At 42.6% G+C, this 18,241-nt stretch overlaps 1 long non-coding RNA gene across 1 annotated transcript in view; it reads left to right on the top strand.

The window, feature by feature from the left end:
- The window catches only part of LOC113261624 (uncharacterized), a 341,122-nt gene that overhangs the window by 123,407 nt on the left and 199,474 nt on the right, over positions 1-18,241 (top strand). Inside the window, exon 13 of the long non-coding RNA XR_008957555.1 lies at positions 4,928-5,110. This is a non-coding gene — a long non-coding RNA (uncharacterized LOC113261624). The remainder of the gene's footprint in view (positions 1-4,927; positions 5,111-18,241) is intronic.

Genomic DNA, 18,241 nt, shown 5'->3' with positions numbered 1-18,241 from the left:
AAATGTTTCAGTGGGAAACTTTCCCACTTTAAGGGCAATTTTATCTCATTATTTTAGTTTTTAGTTTTTACTTTTTATTTTTTTTAGCAAAACCCCATTTATTACATTTTATCTCATGCAAGTGTAAACATTTTTGAATATGAATTCCAGACCCCAGTGTAGACCATGAGCGTCCTATCAATGTTTAAAAGTTTCCAGTCTTCCTAAAAGAAGTGTGGTGTTTTGAGCTGATAGATCATCAATGGCCAAGCAACACAGATTTTGATCTGGTGACATGAAATCATTCTGGAAACCTAGAAGTCACTGCACAGCGTCTTTAGCAGGCGGACAGAGTGCCTTGAGGTGGACGAGGACACGCCACTCTGGGAACAGTGAGGCCCCCGCGGCAGTGGCCTCAGGCAGTTTTATTTTCAGCAGACTTGAAAAGGTAGAATGAAAATGGTAGCTCTGGATCTGGTCCCAGAGTATCTGAGGGGAAAACTGGCCAGCAAGACGGCTGGGGGAAAGATGCTGGGGGAACAGGATTCAGGAACAAAAATAGATTTGGTTTTTCTGTTTCATCCAATTTCTAGGGAAAACTTTGTGGTTGTGTGTGTGTGTGTGTGTGTGTGCTGAGGAGAGATGAAAAAAGATTTCTTAGTGCCAGGTTGAACGTTTGGCCAGAATAAAACTCACCCTTCAGCTTTAACAATCCAGGCACCTTTAACAAACCCAGGTCTTGATAGGGCAATGGTTGGGACATCTGGCTGCCAGGCGCCATGTCTTGACGCTTAGAAGAGTGGAGTTAAGACTATTGACTTTCTGAAAGAACAGTTTTGCAAAGGCCAGCAATGGTATCTGCGTGTGTGAACAGCCTGCTTAGTTTTGAGTTGCTCTCAAGGGCAGTTTTTCAGGCTTCCCACCATCTCTGATGGCAAATGTAAAGATATTTGCAGCTTTATTACACTTTCTTACTTTTTTCCTTTCCCCCCTTTGGCTACTCTTTCAGTTCAGGACATTTATCAGGGCCCATTACCTGCTATTTACATTGGCTTATTACTTAAACCTCCTTGGGCCTTGAAAATGTGAAGTCTTGGGAAGAGACGAATCATAGATTTTTAGGGCTGGAAAGAGACCATGAAGGTCAACATTTATCATTTTTATTTACTATAAGGTTCTTAAGACGTTTTACAAAGATCATTGCACCTGTGCTGGAGAATGAAGTGGGACTAAAAAGAAAGACTCTAGCAACTGTGAGGACCGGCTTTGCTCTGGGATCTATATTCCTTATTTTGGGTTTCTACTGTTTTAGAAGTATTAACAGAATCTGATCACCTGGGAGTAACTCCATTTTGTGGAGTCAGTGGGCCTTTTAGGGGTAAGCATGGCGATATGCCAAGCTGCCACCTAGGGGGGTTGCCCTCCTGCACACAGCAAGTGGGCTGTGCGGTGTCTTGGGGAAAGTGATGTTTACCATCAGGTCTTTGATGCTGAAACATAGGGGAGCCCCCATACCTGTGTCTGGCCCCATAACAAGTGGCTGGGCCTCCCCACCCACTTAAAATAGACATGCCCAATTTCCTAGAGAGATTGGAAGGCAGTTTAATAACATTGAAAAAGGGGGACATTTCCTTACCTTTCAGCAGCAAAGAAGAGTGCTGGAATATACTTCTACAATGCCCAGATCTGATACTGAAATTTAGCAAGACTAGATTATTTACTGCGTCATTTGAAGATCTTGCTCAGAAATTGTATCCTATTGTAGACCATCCTGGAAAAGGACTCTGGAGCCTTTCTAACCTAAGGCTCGCCTATACTGGGAGTCAGGATAGTGTGACAATGAGGACTCATGTACACGTATGTGTGCTATCTGTTGAACGGAACTAGAGTTTGTTTGGACCTGCCATCTGGCAGACATGGTGCTAGGCCCTAGAGATGGAGAAACAAAGAAGACTTAGCTCCTGCCTTGTGGGGGGAAAGCAAAAGACAGCTGTAGATGGATGTCCTTCTGCTGATGTCATTCTTGTCACCCTTGGAAGAGTAAATCATTTTTCAGGCACTGAAAGTAGCTCCCTTTTCCTAAAGGTGGGCATAGCCCCAGCTCTCCCTGCCCTGATTTAATTTCCCATACAAGAAAGGCAAGTAGGGTTGATACCCTTTAGTAGGTGAGTGGAAAGCCCTGTTTTCCAGTGTAAGCAATGTAATCAGAAGTCTATGGGGGTGGGGGAGAGAAATCTATGGGGATGCCCCTCCTGCATGACCACAAACAGTATGGTGTGTGGCTCGATTATCTGGGAAAGGAGATGTACTGAAACATTCTGCATGCAGGGTATGAAGAGGAAAACCATTTTTACTATAGGTGATGAGAGTCTCCTAAGAGGAAAAGGGAGTTGAGACCAGGTGTGTAAGGGCAGACACTGAATCATCTCTGACACAGCACTCCTAAATTAGCTAATGCCTGGGGTATGGTGAGTATGGGGTTCGCAAAGCCTTGAGAACCCAAGCCTGGGACATTCTTGACTGAGATTAACTTCCAGGGAGTGGATTCATGCTCCTATGCAATTTCATGGTTGGTCTGTGGAAAGACTTGGAGCCCTACCCCCAACCCTCAGCACAGGACATCCCAGATCAATTAGGAGCAATAGGTGAGCACCTTCTTAGCTTCCAAATCCCACTTCCTCAGCTCACCTGATCCTCTTCTTTTGTATTAGTAGAGGTGTTCCTTCTGCTCTTTGCTTGTGTCGTGCTCTGCCTGGAAGGGTTTTCCTACCTGGGATTAGACCCTACTGTGAGGCAATACCAGATTTGAGGATTGGCAAAATGTGGATGAGAACTCAACTTAGCTTATTTTCACTTTATTTATTATTTATCCAGCAAATGTAGATTCACATTACGTAATAGTATGTATGGTCTACTCTTTCTCTTGTGTGGGAGGGAAACCCAGGAGTTGGATGACAGAATAGGGCCCACTGCCTTTTAAGGCTAGATGTAGGAGAGGCAGCAGGAAACATGACAAGAATTCCTTGTAAGAGGAATTCCAGATTACACCAGTTATATGTTTCTGGGCTTAATCAAGTTTCAGTAGGACCGGATATGGTCTCCCAGGTTCTCTCATCTCGATACCTTCTCATTTCTGAATGTTAGTTGAATCTTCATTTCCTCAGAGAAGGCTTCTCTGATCCCCACTCTGTCCTCCCTTCTCGAGTGATTTATATTTTTACTTATTTATTTTTATTTTTTAATGATAATAATTTTTATTATATTATGTTAGTCACCATACAGTACATCCCTAGTTTTTGATGTAAAGTTCCATGATTCATTATTTGCGTATAAGACCCAGTGCACCATGCAGTATGTGTCCTCCTTACTACCCATCACCAGCCTATCTCATTCCCCCATCCCCCTCCCGTCTGAAGCCCTCAGTTCGAGTGATTTATATAGGGGATTATGTCGCACATCTCCAGGACCGTAAGTTCACATAGTAGACTCAGACGTGGATGGTGTCACTTCGAGTTAGGTAGAACAGCTGCTCTTGGCATAAATCATGAGGCCAATTTATTATCTTACATAAGGAGTGTGTGTGTGTGTGTGTGTGTGTGTGTGTGTGTGTGTGTGTACTGGCATTGGGGAACTTGAAGATTGCTTAATTCACCTTGATGATGGCATCAGCCATTGCCTACCTTCTTCAAGTGTGTCATGTTGCTTTCCTGATGGCTCCCAGATGTCTGGCACGACATACACAGTGCAAGAAGAGGGTCTGGCTTTTGCTACATGTCTCTGTGTAAGAGCAGGACGCTGTTTCACAGATGTGACCCTAGTCTTATGTTCATATCTCACGAGGCTGTAGGCATATACATGGTAATCACTGCAAGGGGAATTGTGTCATACCTATTGACATAAACCATTGTGGACTTAAATTTGGGCTCACCATAAGATCTCCTCCCTGAGTCACATGGAGGGAAAATACCTGAATAGAACGAAGATGCTGCCACCAAGGAAGAAGAGAGAAGAGGCTTTTGTGCAGGCTACTCCAGTGTTGGTGACATCCCCAGTTGGGGTGGGGGTGGGGGTGGGGATGGGGAACTTTGTAAAAGCTCCTGTAGGACCATGTTTCTTTTCTCCAGGGCATTCCCTCTCAATTTGTCGTTATATATTCACTAGTGTTACTGTTGAAGTGGTCTCCTTGACTCGTCTAAGTCTTCCCTGAGAACAAACTGGTGACTCTCAGTCCCTGGCAGTTTGCATGGGGTCTGGCTCATAAGAGGCACTCAGTAAATACATGTAGAATGTCTGAGCCAGTGAGCCATCCTCTTCCTCTGGGGCATGGAAACAGGACTGCCTTCCCCTTCCAGACTCCATTAAATTCCTAGGGATCTTGCACCACATTGGGTGAATCCTCAGGAGGGAGATCCCAAAATTCTACCTATAGTCATTCCTCATTATTTGCAGAGTCTGTATTTGTGAATTTGCTTACTTGCTAAAATGATTTGTACCACCCCCCCAAATTAATAAAGCACTTTTGCAGTCATTTGCAAACATTGCAGAGTGATCAAAAATGTGAATTTCCTAATCTGCATATTCCTTGCTGATGTAGAATAAGGTGATGCTCTGCCTTTTTGTATCAGCTCTCCTGCTGCAAGTGAATGTCCTTTTTATGATCTATTTAGTGCCATGTTTTTCACATTTTTGTGCTTTTTCTTGGTGATTTCACTGTTTAAATGGCTCCCAAGTATAGTACTGAAGTGCTACCTTCAGTATTCCTTAGTGTAAGAAAGCTATAATGTGCTTACAGAGAAAATGTGTGTGTTAGATAAACTTCATCAGGGATGAATTATAGTGTTGTTCACTGTGAGTTCAATGTTAATGAATCACCAATATATATTAAATAAGGTGTCTTTATTTTTATTTTATTTTATTTTTAAAAAGATTTTATTTATTTATTTGACAGAGAAAGAGAAAGCAGCAGAGGGAGAGGGAGAAGCAGACTCCCCACTGAGCAGGGAGGCTGATTCGGGGCTCGATCCCAGCACCCTGGAATCATGACCTGAGCCAAAGGCAGACAACTTAACCAACTGAGCCACCCAGATGTCCCAAATAAGGTGTCTTTAAAGAGCAACACACACAAAACAAGGTAATGCATTGATTAGTTGATGAAAATATTGTAACCAGAGGCTCACAGGAACCTAATCCTGTATTTCCCATAGGAGCAATGGTTTAGTATTTGCTAATTCAGTGTTTATGGCAGCTTTATGGAGCATAACTGCAACAAACAAGGAGAATCAACTGTACTTTTTTGGGGGGGGGGTAAAGAGTAAATGATAGGACTATATTAGTATTCGTAGATTATAGAAATATTTGTAAAATTAAATGGTTAACACTAAATCTTTGTGTATTCTGTATCAGGAATTACATAGGCATGCTCCTAACATTTTCAGACAAGAGAACAAATGGCTCTTCCAATCTAATTTTTTCCTGTCTCTCGTTTTATCCTATACCATGTAGAAACTTATATGCATGTGTGAACAATTAAAATTCCATGTCCAAGCTCCATTCATACTCTCCTGCCAATGTTTGCACCTTGGTGATCTCTGTGATCCAGGGGTGAGTCTGCTGGTGGCATGGTCTGCACTTGGGACTCAGGCCAGGGGAAAGGCCTTTGCAAACCTTGAAAGAGGGCTCAGGGCCACTTCTTACATCCAGTTGTTGGGTCTAGAAGGAGGGGGAGACACAGACATTTGGTGCTTGAGTCCTTCTTCACTTCTCCTAGACTTCTTGACCCCAGGGGAAGGTCACAGTCAAAGGAAGGACAGGGTAGGACCCTCCAGAGTATTTGGCCCAGCATAGGAGACCAGGTTTGCTAAGTTTAAGGTAAGTACTAGGTATAGAGTATGATATGGCACAAAAGTGGTTATTTCTAATTCCATATTAGACAAGAAACAGGATATTCCTTATGGAGAAGCAGTGCTTGAAGTGTTTTGAGAGATGGCTAGGAACTTTTCAGGTATGTGGAGATAAGGACTGGGTTGAGAGGAGAAAAATTTTCAGGCGGAACCAAGTAATATGATAGTGTTTTCAGTGAGCTGTGAGTAATTCTGTAGGGCTTCAGCATCCTTTGAGAGGCGTGGAGGCCCACATGATGGCAGGGGCTGGGTCATGGAGGGCATTGCATGCTGAATTGCAGGGTTTCTTCTTTATCTTGCTGTGCTGGGGAATTATTGAGTGACACGATCCCATCTCTGTTTTAGTTATAGCAATATGCATGTTGGATTGGAGATGCATGGGATGGAAGTCGGACTTTGGAAGTAGCTATGGGTATATTGTAATTTTTCCAGATGAAAGGTGAAGAAGGGCTGAACCTCGGTCCTAGCCCTGTGGGGTAATGAAAAAGAACATGATCAAGAATGATGAAAATACATTTCTTATGTAAAAGGAACCAACCCAAGTGTTTTACAGATAGGATTTAATCCTTATGTCAACCCCGAGCAACAGGTGCTATTATTTACCTCTATTTTATAGATGGAGAAGTTCAGGCAGAGAAGGGTTAAATAAACCACTTCTATGGACTGAATGTGTGTATTTCCTCAAAATTCATTATGTCGAAGTCCTAATCTCCATTGTGATGGTATTTGGAGGTGGGGTCTTTGGGAGGTGATTAGGAGTAGGGAGGTCATGAGAATGGAGCCCCCATGATAAGAAGAAGAGGAGTCCAGAGCTTCCTCTCGCCCCCATGTGAGAATACAGCGAGAAGACAGCCATGTGTAAACCAGAAGAGAGGCCTCACCAAGAACATTGCTGGCCCCTGATGTCAGACTTTCAGCCTCTAGAACTGTGAGAAATAAATGTTTGTTGTTGAAGGCACCCAACCTAGGGTATTTTTCTTACAGCAGCCTAAGCTAAGATACTGCTCAAGGTCATATTGCTAGTGAGCGGTGGAGTCAGGATTTTAACTAGCTATGACTCTTATCTCCTTTCCCCACATCTCTAAATCCAAAGGGGCTGCGAAGAACCAGCTTTTCATCTCCCCCTTTGTTTTGTGGGACATTCTCTGTGTCATACTCACTTCCATAATGTTGTTATGTTCTCAACTCCCCTTTCTGGAGCTAAGGGGGAAATGAAAATAACATTGAGTCTTCCACTGATACCACTGATGGGAGCCTGTGTTTCAGATTAAAGACGGCCATTCATTGATATAAGCCACCAGAATCCTTGAAGGAAAAATAAGACAACCATAAAACTCTACAAACACGTATGTAATAAAGCTGTCCTAAATCTTGTAAAGTCATTTTAAAAAAAGATTTCATTTATTTATTTTAGAGAGAGAGAGTGGGGGTGAGGGGCAGAGGGAGAGGGAGAGAATATCTTAAACAGACTCCACACTGAGGGCAGAGCCCGATGCAGGGCTCGGTCTCATGACCCTGAGATCATGACTTGAGCCAAAATCAAGAGGAGGGCACATAACCAACTGCACCACCCAGGCGCCCCTTTATAAAGTCATTTTTTTAAAAGATTTTATTTATTTATTTGACAGAGAGAGACAGCCAGCGAGAGAGGGAACACAAGCAGGGGGAGTGGGAGAGGAAGAAGCAGGCTCCCAGCGGAAAAGCCTGACGTGGGGCTCGATCCCAGAACACTGGGATCACGCTCTGAGCCGAAGGCAGATGCCTAACGACTGCGCCACCCAGGCGCCCCAATATAAAGTCATTTTAATGCACTTTATACCTTACTTAGTATATGTGAGGAATTCCACAGTATCGTAAGTGTTACTTTAGCATATGAAAGGACACTCAATTATGTCATAAATTGGAACTCTTTAAAACCAATGTGCTAACATAATAAGCATTCATTAAATATTTAATTAGCAGGCATTTAGCCTGCTTTTTAGAATGTGGTTATGTCTCCTGTGGGCAGGATAGTCATTAATACATACTCTTACTAACAATGTGTTTCTAAAAACGTTACTTAGCTTTCTGTACCTAAGATGCCCAATTTGTTTGTAAGATGGGCGTATCAATAATCCTACGTCACCGGGTTATCGTGAGGATGTGATTAGAACAGCACCCAGCACATAGTAGGCACTATATTAACATTCACTACATTCATTATGATTTGGGCAGGCTGAATCTTAACCTCTTAACCAATGCTTTCCTTCACTGCTGCAAACATGGGTGTTGAAGTTTATCTTTTTTTGATCATTATTCTTTGTATTATTATTATTTTTTATTATATGTCATTGCAGCAGCTGACATTTGAGATCACCTATGATGCTTGAGGTTGTGAGAGTTTGGAAAACAAAAGTAATGTGGCTTAAAGTACAGTTTCATTCCTATTGCTTCATTGTTTTTTAGGTGTCTGAGGTCCTATCTGCTCTGGAATGCCATGATTCTTTCTTTCTCTCAAATTCTTTGAGCACTAAATAATTCAGGCATTACAATGATTTTTGGTCATTTTCTAATGATTTGTATATAGAATTCTTTCAAATGGTGGAAGATATGGTGTCATAGCATTTGCTAATCACAGCTACACCCTCAAAGGTTGTATCAAAGATGCGAAAAGTTGGAAGACACAAATGTTGGGTGTGGAAGGAGAGAGCATTAAACCATCTTCTTGTTTAAATTTGCATTTCTGGGATTATTAGGAGGTGAGCCCCTCCTCCCTTTTATCGGTTCTCTATTTGATTATTTTCTTTTCTAAGTTCTCTGTTCCTGTCCTTGTCCATTCATCTGTTGGGGTTTTTACCAGTTTGCACCTTGATTTAACATGAGCTCCTCGAAGTTATCAAAACCTTATTGGTCATATTTACAGCAAATATTTGCTTTTACCAGTTATCTTTTGAGTTCAGAAATGAAAAAGTTTCGAAATTTTCCATAACCAAATCTACTGACCATGTGTTCTGAGACCGCTTATGTTGCTTTAAAGATCAGACAAGTTTCCCTTCCCTTCGTTCGGCAGAGTCACTTACATTATTCCAAAGTTGGTGAATTTTGACTCTTTGAAACATTTAACTCTTTTATATCTTTGGAGCTTATACTGCTCATTGATTGAGATATATGAGACCACTTAATGAATTTGTGTTTTGTTTGTTTTTAGAAAGGGACAGAGAGAGAGGGTGATAGGTGGGGCAGAGGGAGAGAGAGGATCTCAAGCAGACTCTGTGCTGAGTATGGAGCCCAACGAGGGGCTGGATTCCACAACCCCGAGATCCTGACCTGAGCTGAAATCAAGAGTTGGTTGCTTAACCAACTGAGCCACCCTGATGCCCCTGGGTTGTTTTTTTTTTTTTTTTAAATCACAATTGCTCTGTTCCTGCACTATCCAACGCTGTAGCTTATGTTATATGTGACCCTCAAGCACCTGAAATATGGCCAGGCCATGCTGAGCTGTGCTGTAAGTGTAAAATGTATACTGGGGGCGCCTGGGTAGCGCAGTCGTTAAAGCGTCTGCCTTCGGCTCAGGGCGTGATCCCGGCGTGCCGGGATCGAGTCCCACATCGGGCTCCTCCGCTGGGAGCCTGCTTCTTCCTCTCTCACTCGCCTGCTGTGTTCCCTCTCTCGCTGGCTGTCTCTATGTCACATAAATAAATAAAATCTTTAAAAAAAAAAATGTATACTGGACTTCAAGTCCTTAGAACAACAGCAATAGCAACAGAATGTGAAACACCTCAATAATGTCTTGATATTTATGACATGTAAAAGTGATAATATTTTGGGTCTAACAAAAATATATGTAATATATTAATGACATATAAGTAGTATATTTGACATTATTCAAATTAACTTCACTTTTTCCTTACTTTTTAAAAACGAGAGTTTTAGAGAAATTTCAATTCTCTATGTGGCTCATACTGCATTTCTGTTGGATAGCAGCTCCATACACTGGGTTCCTTTCTTTCTTTCTTTCTTTCTTTCTTTCTTTCTTTCTTTCTTTCTTTCTTTCTTTCTTCTTTCTTTCTTTCTTTCTTTCTTTCTTTCTTTCTTTCTTTCTTTCTTTCTTCCCTCCCTCCCTCCCTCCCTCCCTCCCTCCCTCCCTTCTTTCTTTCTTTCTTTCTTTCTTTCTTTCTTTCTTTCTTTCTTTTCTTTATTTGAGAGAGAGCAAGAGTAAGAGAGAGAGAGAGAGCATGTACAAAAGGAGTGGGAGAAGCAGAGTCCCGGCTGAGCAAGGACCCTGTTGCAGGGCTCGATCCCAGGACCCTGGGATCATGACCTGAGCTGAAGGCAGACGCTTAACCAACTGAGTCACCTAGGCGCCCCTAGGTTTGGTTTCTATACAGTTGATTTTTTTCTTAATCCTGCTTGCAAATTCAATGATGGTAGCTTTATAATATGTTTTCAGATCTGGTTAAACTAATTTCTTTTCTATTCTTTACCATTTTCTTTCTTCTTCCTCCTCCTCCTCCTCCTCTTCTTCTTCTTCTTTTTTTTGCCTGTTTGTTTTTCTAGACGACTAAAACATTTTTGCCAAGTTTCCATATTAAATCCCTCTGAGTCTTTGATTTAAATCACACAAACTTTGTAAAGTGATTTTGAAAAAAGTGACATCTTTACAAGACTGTCTTTTTTTTCCCCCAAGGAAATAACATCTCTTTTCATTTTTGTCTTCTGTGTTTACATTTCTCCGGCAACCTATCTGTTGGGTTTTTTTTCCCCCTTATAAATGATACACATTTTTTTCTTTGGATTATTGTTAGGTATCATGTTTTTATTGATGTTGTAAATATGAGTTATTATTATTCCAATACACTTTCTAACTGGTTTATGTTAGTTTGCAAGGAGTGACCTTTAAAAATGAACCGTGTAACTATTTTTACTGAGCTTTTGAAAAATTAATTCTAATAGTTTTTCAGCTGATTCTCTTGAGTTATTCTCATTTCAAATTAAAATGCTGTTTTTCACAGTAAGCTCTAAATCAGCTTCTATAGTTCTCTCCCAATTCTAGCTGTCAAAGCTGATTTTAGAAAAAAGTGGAATGTTTAAGTATAAACTCCTCTTGTTTATTTTAGATGCAGTTTTTTAAAAAAATTTTTATTATGTTATGTTAGTCACCATACAGTACATCCTTAGTTTTTGATGTAGTGTTCCATGATTCATTATTTGCGTATAACACACAGTGTACCATGCAATATGTGCCCTCCTTAATACCCATCACCGGCCTATCCCAGTCCCCCACACCCCTCCCCTCTGAGGCCCTCAGTTTGTTTCCCAGAGTCCATAGTCTCTTGTGGTTCATTCCCCCTTCTGTTTACCCCCCCTTCATTCTTCCCTTCCTTCTCCTACCGATCTTCCTGCTATTTCTCATGTTCCATAAATGAGTGAAACCATATGATAATTGTCTTTCTCTGCTTGGCTTATTTCACTTAGCATAATCTCCTCCAGTCACGTCCATGTTGCTGAAAATGTTGGGTAATCGTTCTTTCTGATGACTGAGTAATATTCCATTGTTATACAGATACAGTTTTATCAGAATTTATCTGTAATATTGGAAATCACAGAGATAGAATGTTTTCTTGTGTCCAAGGACTTGATCCAAGGGTTAGGGACAAGTGGTATAGGATTCAGCCAGCATAGCTAGTAAATTCACAGCGTGGGCATGTGCATAAGACTAGTTGTAAGGAAACGTTTTTGACTTCTGATAGTTGCCTTTCGCCAGGCATTTTTACATTCATCACCCCAGATGGTTACAATGGCTAGCTGAATTATCTTCTCAATTGGGATTTCACCTTGAAACTCTCAGCTTTTTTCTTGGATTTCTGAGAGCCTGGGGCTTACGTTTCATTCTTGCTACATGATTATAGGAATTCAATTTTTATTTGGTCTTAAACATCTTTCCTTTCTGCTCTCTGCCCATATCCTTTTACAAATGCCTTTCTTTCTTTTTTGGCTAGCATGAATAACACTTTTATTTCATTCAAAAATAGTAGTTTATTTTTAATAAAAATCTTTGAGCACAAAATTGCTCAGGTACTATGATGATTTTAGTCCTCTCTGAATCAACTCATATACAGAATTATTTCCAATCACAGAAATTATGATGATGTTGCATTCCATCATAAGAACTGCAGCAATACAGGACAAAGGCAAGAAAGTAAAGAACCCGGGGCACCTGGGTGGCTCAGTTGGTTAAGTATCTGCCTTCAGCTGAGGTCATGATCCTGGTGCCCCGGGATGGAGCCCCACATCAGGCTCCCTGCTCAGCGAGGAGCCTGCTTCTCCCTCTGCTCCTCACCCTGCTTGTGCTTGCTCTCTCTCCCTCTCAAATAAATAAATAAAATCTTAAAAAGGAAGGAAGGAAGGAAGGAAGGAAGGAAGGAAGGAAGGAAGGAAAGAAGGAAGGGTGGGAGGGAGGGAGGGAAGAACCTGAGGGTAGGGACACGTCCTCATTAGAAGGAGTGGTGGTAATCAGCACTATCTGAGGTCAAACCAAATTAATACCATCTTGCAAAAGATAGCACATATTTGTAGATTACCTTCAACGCTTGCCTTAAGGGGGAAAATTAATTTTCTCTGTTGATGTATTTAAACAAAGTTGCATGGCTACCCATAACAAAATGTTTCCTTTCTAGGTAACTTATGGGGCAAAAGACAGGCTCCAGACTTCTGATGTGTCTGTGTGGGCATACACCAGCTTTCCCCACCCACTGCCCCACCGGATTTCCATCAGAGTACTGACACATGGCTGGCGGAAAACCCCTTAGTATGCTGGTGTGGATTTTAGCATCTTTACGTGGAGGCCTCCTCATTGGGTCCTTTTGTTAGTCCCCGCCTGGTGTCAAAGGGAAAACATGAATCTGACATTTGGAAACATGAGATAGCTGTTAGTTTTTATATGCTGTGAAAGTTTACGTGCAGCACACACACACACACACAGAGGCACATTGTGTGATGTAGAATGAAATCTTTAATGAAAAGTGTTATATTGACATAGTGCAGGTGCGTGTGTGTGTGTGCGTGGGTGTGGTGAAGCCGTACCATTCCAACCTACTGGGATTTTTTTTTAAACGTTTTTTTATTATATTATGTTAGTCACCATACAGTATATCCCTGGTTTCTGATGTAAAGTTCGATGATTCATTAACCTACTGGGATTTTTATGTAAAGAGAGATTATTTATATGTGGTTGGTATGTGGAATGTGACTCTTGCCAAGTCCTCTAGTTGGCTAGCTTATTTCCTGGACAATATAATTAGAAAAGCAAAAACCCATAGAATTTAAGGTGTTACACATCTCTTCAGCTCCGAGTGAGAAATCATTTTACATGAGACAAGAAAATATTCATTTGTATTCTAAGCAGAGATGGAAGAATATCTTATAAATTTTTAATCCACCCAGTGGCATGTATTATCCTGAGCTATTGTCCTGGGTCAGGCTGCATTTTCCACCTGCTTGTTCTCCATTTGGTAAGTCAGCTACTGTGATGTGAAAGACAGAGCCACTCCTACCCACCCCCCCCCCCCAACTCCCAACCTCAAGAAATACCAAAATGATGGGTTTTAATGAAGGGGTAAAATTACTGGAGTTTATTCTTATTCATATCCTTTTCCCCCAGTGAGCTTCACTGAAGCAGTATAGATTTTTCTTTCCTCCACCCCAACACTGAACTCAAAATGTATTCTAAACTGAAAGAAAAAAAAAAACACCTCACAGTAAAGAAAGGAATGTACATATATTTTAGTTGGAGTATATTTTAGAACAGAATATAATATATTACTGCAATAGCAAGATTCATGACACTGGCTACCTCTAAGATATGAAAAATTGAAAGCATCATCAATAATTATCAATTATTAATTTTAAATGACCAATATTATTTATTAAGATTAAGCATAGCCTTAATGAAATACATTTTCTTATAATTATTAAATTCTACTGCAGAAATAAATCTTGACTAATTGAATCTAAATGTTTATAGAATAAATTCTCGAAGTTACTACAAAGACCTATAATATCAAATAGATTATTATTTTTTCTCATTTATGGCAGACGTAGGAGATCGAAATATCTTAGGAAATGTCATAGGTGAGTGTGAAACTATCTTGCAACCAAAAGACAAATGAGGATATAAGGTTCTGGGATTACTTTTGCTAGGATTGTTTAGATAGTTCAGGTATGCACTTTACATATTTTAGGTGGAGTTTGTGTATTTCAGGGAGAATTTATGTAGTTCAGGTTTAGAGTATTTACCCACTGGATGTGTGTCTGCACTTAATAGTGCAGTAGAAATAACACCCTCTACATTGTTGAGTGGTAGGGGCGCCTGGGGGACTCAGTCGGTGGAGCATCCAACTCTTTTTTTTTTTTTTTAAAGATTTTTATTTATTTATTTGTCAGAGAGAGAGAGCACAAGCAGGGGGAGCAGGAGAAGGAGAAGCAGGCTCCCTGCCAAGCAAGGAATCCAATGCGGGGCTTGATCCTAGGACTCTGGGATCATGACCTGAGCAAAGACAGACGCTTAACTGACCGAGCCACCCAGGCGCCCCAAGTGTCCAACTCTTGATTTCAGCTCAGGTCATGATCTCAGGCTCCTGAAATTGAGCCCTGCATCAGGCTCCCTGCTCAGCAGGGAATCTGCGTATCCCTCTGCCTGTGTCTCTCTGCCCACTCATACTCTCTCTCTCTCTCTCAAATACATAAATAAAAATCTTTAAAAAAAGACTCTGCCCCTCCCCCCCTGAAAAAAGAAAAAAAAATAGTTGAGTGGCTAAAATTCTTTAAACTCTGTCCTACACCAATTTCTCTACTGTGATTTAGTGACTTAGGGCATAATGTAGTGCTAATATACTTATTCAGGCTTTTCTGTCAAGGATTAGGGATATTTTCAGAGGATGGAGGAGGGTTTCTCTGGGAACATAACTGAAGGAGGAGTCAGGATGAATATTTCCAGCCGGAAATGTCTTGTTGAATGATTCTGCCCCTGACGTTCCTTCTGTGAACTGTGAGGATGGTGGCCGCGAGAGAAACATGTTTTTTTTTTTTTAAGATTTTATTTATCTATTTGACAGAGAGAAAGACAGCCAGCGAGAGAGCAAACACAAGCAGATGGAGGGGGAGAGGAAGAAGCAGGCTTCCCACTGAGCAGGGAGCCCGATGCGGGGCTCGGTCCCAAGACTCTGGGATCACATCCTGAGCCGAAGGCAGATGCTTAACGACTGAGCCACCCAGGTGCCCTGAGAAACATGTTTTTGTTAGAGTGAGGCTTTCTTAAAAAGAGCATTGTTATAAAACAGCGTTTGGCAGTAAAACTCAATTTGCAGTAAAATATATTTAAAACTGTACTGATTAAAGTTCTCCGGGCATCAGGGGTTATGACATTCTTCTCTGAGGAAGAAGGTCAGAATTTCAGTGGTGCCAGAAATTAAGACCTACTGAAGTGTGAGGTCATGGGAATGGCCTGGTCCACAGTAGGAAGGGGAACCCCCTGATGGCCAAGAGGACCTTTGATATTTTGCCCCCAGCAGGCTCTGCCTCACCTCTATTTCTGATCTCAGACGGAATAACCTTCCAACTCACCTAATTTGTGGTCCAGCATACTCCTCCTGCTGGCTACCTCCAATTCAAATGAGAATGGCTAGATAATTAAGCCCTTTCTTAGGCTGCCTCATGCCTGGCCTTTGTGACCCTGCAGCCCCTTTGCCATCATCCCCCGAGTTTGCTGGGGTGGAATTTTGGCCTCCTTACATTGAGGTCTCCTCCATGGGTGCCTCTGTTAGTCCCCGCCCCGTGCCAAGCAAACAGCTCCCTTAACACTGGACATGCCCAGATGATTAAAGCACCATAAATTACACCCCAAAGCGACCTTCTACCTGACTGCCTCCTCCCCTTAGCTCGTTCACCTGCTTCGACCCCGTCTGCATAGCAGTTCTTCATGCTACGTTCTCAGAGAGGTTATTTACTCGGCATGCCCAATGAGACTGCGCCTTACGTAGTAAGTTCTCGGACTCGGAGATATGCCTGAGAGGACAGACTTTTCAGCTGCTGAAAGAATTAACCTTTGAGCTGAAGTTGGCCCGTCTTACTGGATATGCTTTTGCAGCCATGTCTGTGACCATTTCGGAATGTCACAGTGGTACCCGGAGACTCTGACATTCCCCACGATAGATCCGCGTCGCTGTTCGGAGTGACCAGGAGGTGAGTAACACTGTGTGTCAGCTGGGTAGTTAAGTCTGCTGATTTATTACTCACCTCCATCATGTATGGAAACCGGAGAAAGGAGTGATGGCGATAATCAGAATCCCCTCGTCATTTCAGACCTCATTTGGGTGAGTTCCACCTACCGTCTGGCTCCTAGAGGGGAGAAGAAGTCAATGGGTCAGGCCGTGGTCTCATTAGACTCTCCGGATATTGAGATCCTTGGGTGTGAGAGAAACTGTTTCTTCGTTTTATAACCGTGTACGGAGTGGTTTAGACAGATCTGCAAGGATATCTAGGCTCGGCCCAGGGTTGGTGTTCAAAAATTCTAATTCTGCTTAATGGTTCTTGCCTCGTTTGTGTGTGTCTGCTGGATGCATTTATTCACCTTGATAGCACCCAGATACTCCCCGCTGCTGAGCTTTCTCTCTCCACGTTACATACGACGCGCAGAGGGGGCCCTCTTACAACCTTAAACACCACCCTTCTCTGCTCTTCTCCTTTTGTCCCCATGTATTTTCATTTTGTTCTTTCCTGTTCTTCCTTGCTTCTCTGTCACGGGGTGGAGGACTTGGCCCCACTGGATGGCACTGAGCGAGGAGGACGCGAGATGGCAGCACGAAGTAGGAGAAAGGCCTTCAGAGCTGGCACAGCTGCAGAATCTTTATATTCAAAAGGCACCTCTTGAACGTGGATCAAGTGGCGGTTGTACGTTGCACTCCTTTTGCCGGCACTTGAGGATATCGTGGTGATGGCGGGGTGAGAAAGGGGAATGGGAAGATGGAACAGAGCAGGCTCAGGATCCCCTCAGACACAAAATACGAAAGCAGTGATTTCACAAAAATACTGCATGAAAAATTCTGAGCGTGGAATTCTCCTATGTTACCCCGGAGCCCTCACTTAAAATGGGAAAGGACACAGACGCTTTGGCTCTCCGGGCTTGCACCTGCCCCTCCACAGTGAAGCAGGGTCTTAGAATTGAAGGTGTGTGGAGAGGAGGAAAGGCCTAGCCAGGGGCAGGAGGAAATGACAGCCTCCTGCGGCTGTGGGGAAGGAACTGCATGGGGGCTGCCTGCGGATTCATCTGAGATTCTGCGTTACTCCCCCGAATGAGAGGGAGCTGAACAGTCTATTCAATGATCTACTGAAAAAGAAGTTCACGGGGAGAAAGTTGTCAACTCTTTGGCTTCTGCTGCTGTTTATAGTTGAATCTGGAACAAGACGGTGTAGATTTTAACCCCAAATGATCGGATTTTAATTTCAGCAGATTGCCATGGCGCAGCGCTCGAGAGAGCTCCTTGCTGTCGCGAGTCCTGCGTCTTGCAAAGCAAGATGTGGTCGCCAGGGCACAGATCTTGGAGTTAGAGTCCCAGCCTCCTAGCTTGCTCTTCCCCAGGGAGCCCCTGCACCTCTCTGGATCTCAGTTTTCCCGGAGCGTTGGCACGTTGGGATACTGACAACCCCAGGAGAGGGTTGTTAGGCTGATTAGTTGCAATTACGCACGTTTAAGGAGCTCAGCCCTTACCCCATTGTGTGACTTGTATCTATGCATGGTGTATGTCTCTACGTTTTTCCTTTACTTTTCCTGAACCGGTAGAAAAGATCATAAGTAGAGGAAACACCGTTTTTTAAGGCAATTTGAGTTCTGTCAAAGTAACGGAGGCCAGTGTTCTCAGACTTTCACGAAATCCTACGTGAAATCTCTCTGTAAAATAGATACAGTGGTACTTCGGGAGGCGGCCTGGGGTTTCCACTCTTTAGTCCCTCCAGAAGTTTTTACCCTGTGACCTGGGAGAAGCACTCCCAATTCCTTTGGTAGAGTGACCCTGGAGTTGTGTACTGAAATGTATTCCTGGGTTATCTCCACGAGCTACTCCCAGTCTGTGCCACTGATAATTTGCTAGAATCACTCGTTCTCCCCTAATTTGCTTGTGCATCTGAGATATTTTAATGGTATCATACACTGGAGTCTTAACGAATATGTTAAGGGGTGCCTGGGTGGCTCAGTAGGTTAAGCGTCTGCCTTCAGCTCAGGTCAGGATCCCAGGGTCCTGGGATGGAGTCCCGCCTTTGGCTCCTTGCTCAGCAGGGAGCCTGCTTTTGCCTCTGCCCCTCCCGCTGCTTGGGTGCATTCACTCTCTCTG

This window comes from Ursus arctos, unplaced genomic scaffold (assembly GCF_023065955.2).
Source record: "Ursus arctos isolate Adak ecotype North America unplaced genomic scaffold, UrsArc2.0 scaffold_5, whole genome shotgun sequence".
NCBI lineage: Eukaryota > Metazoa > Chordata > Mammalia > Carnivora > Ursidae > Ursus > Ursus arctos.
Note: the sequence above shows the minus strand (reverse complement) of the source record. Positions and strands in the feature narration are given on the sequence as shown.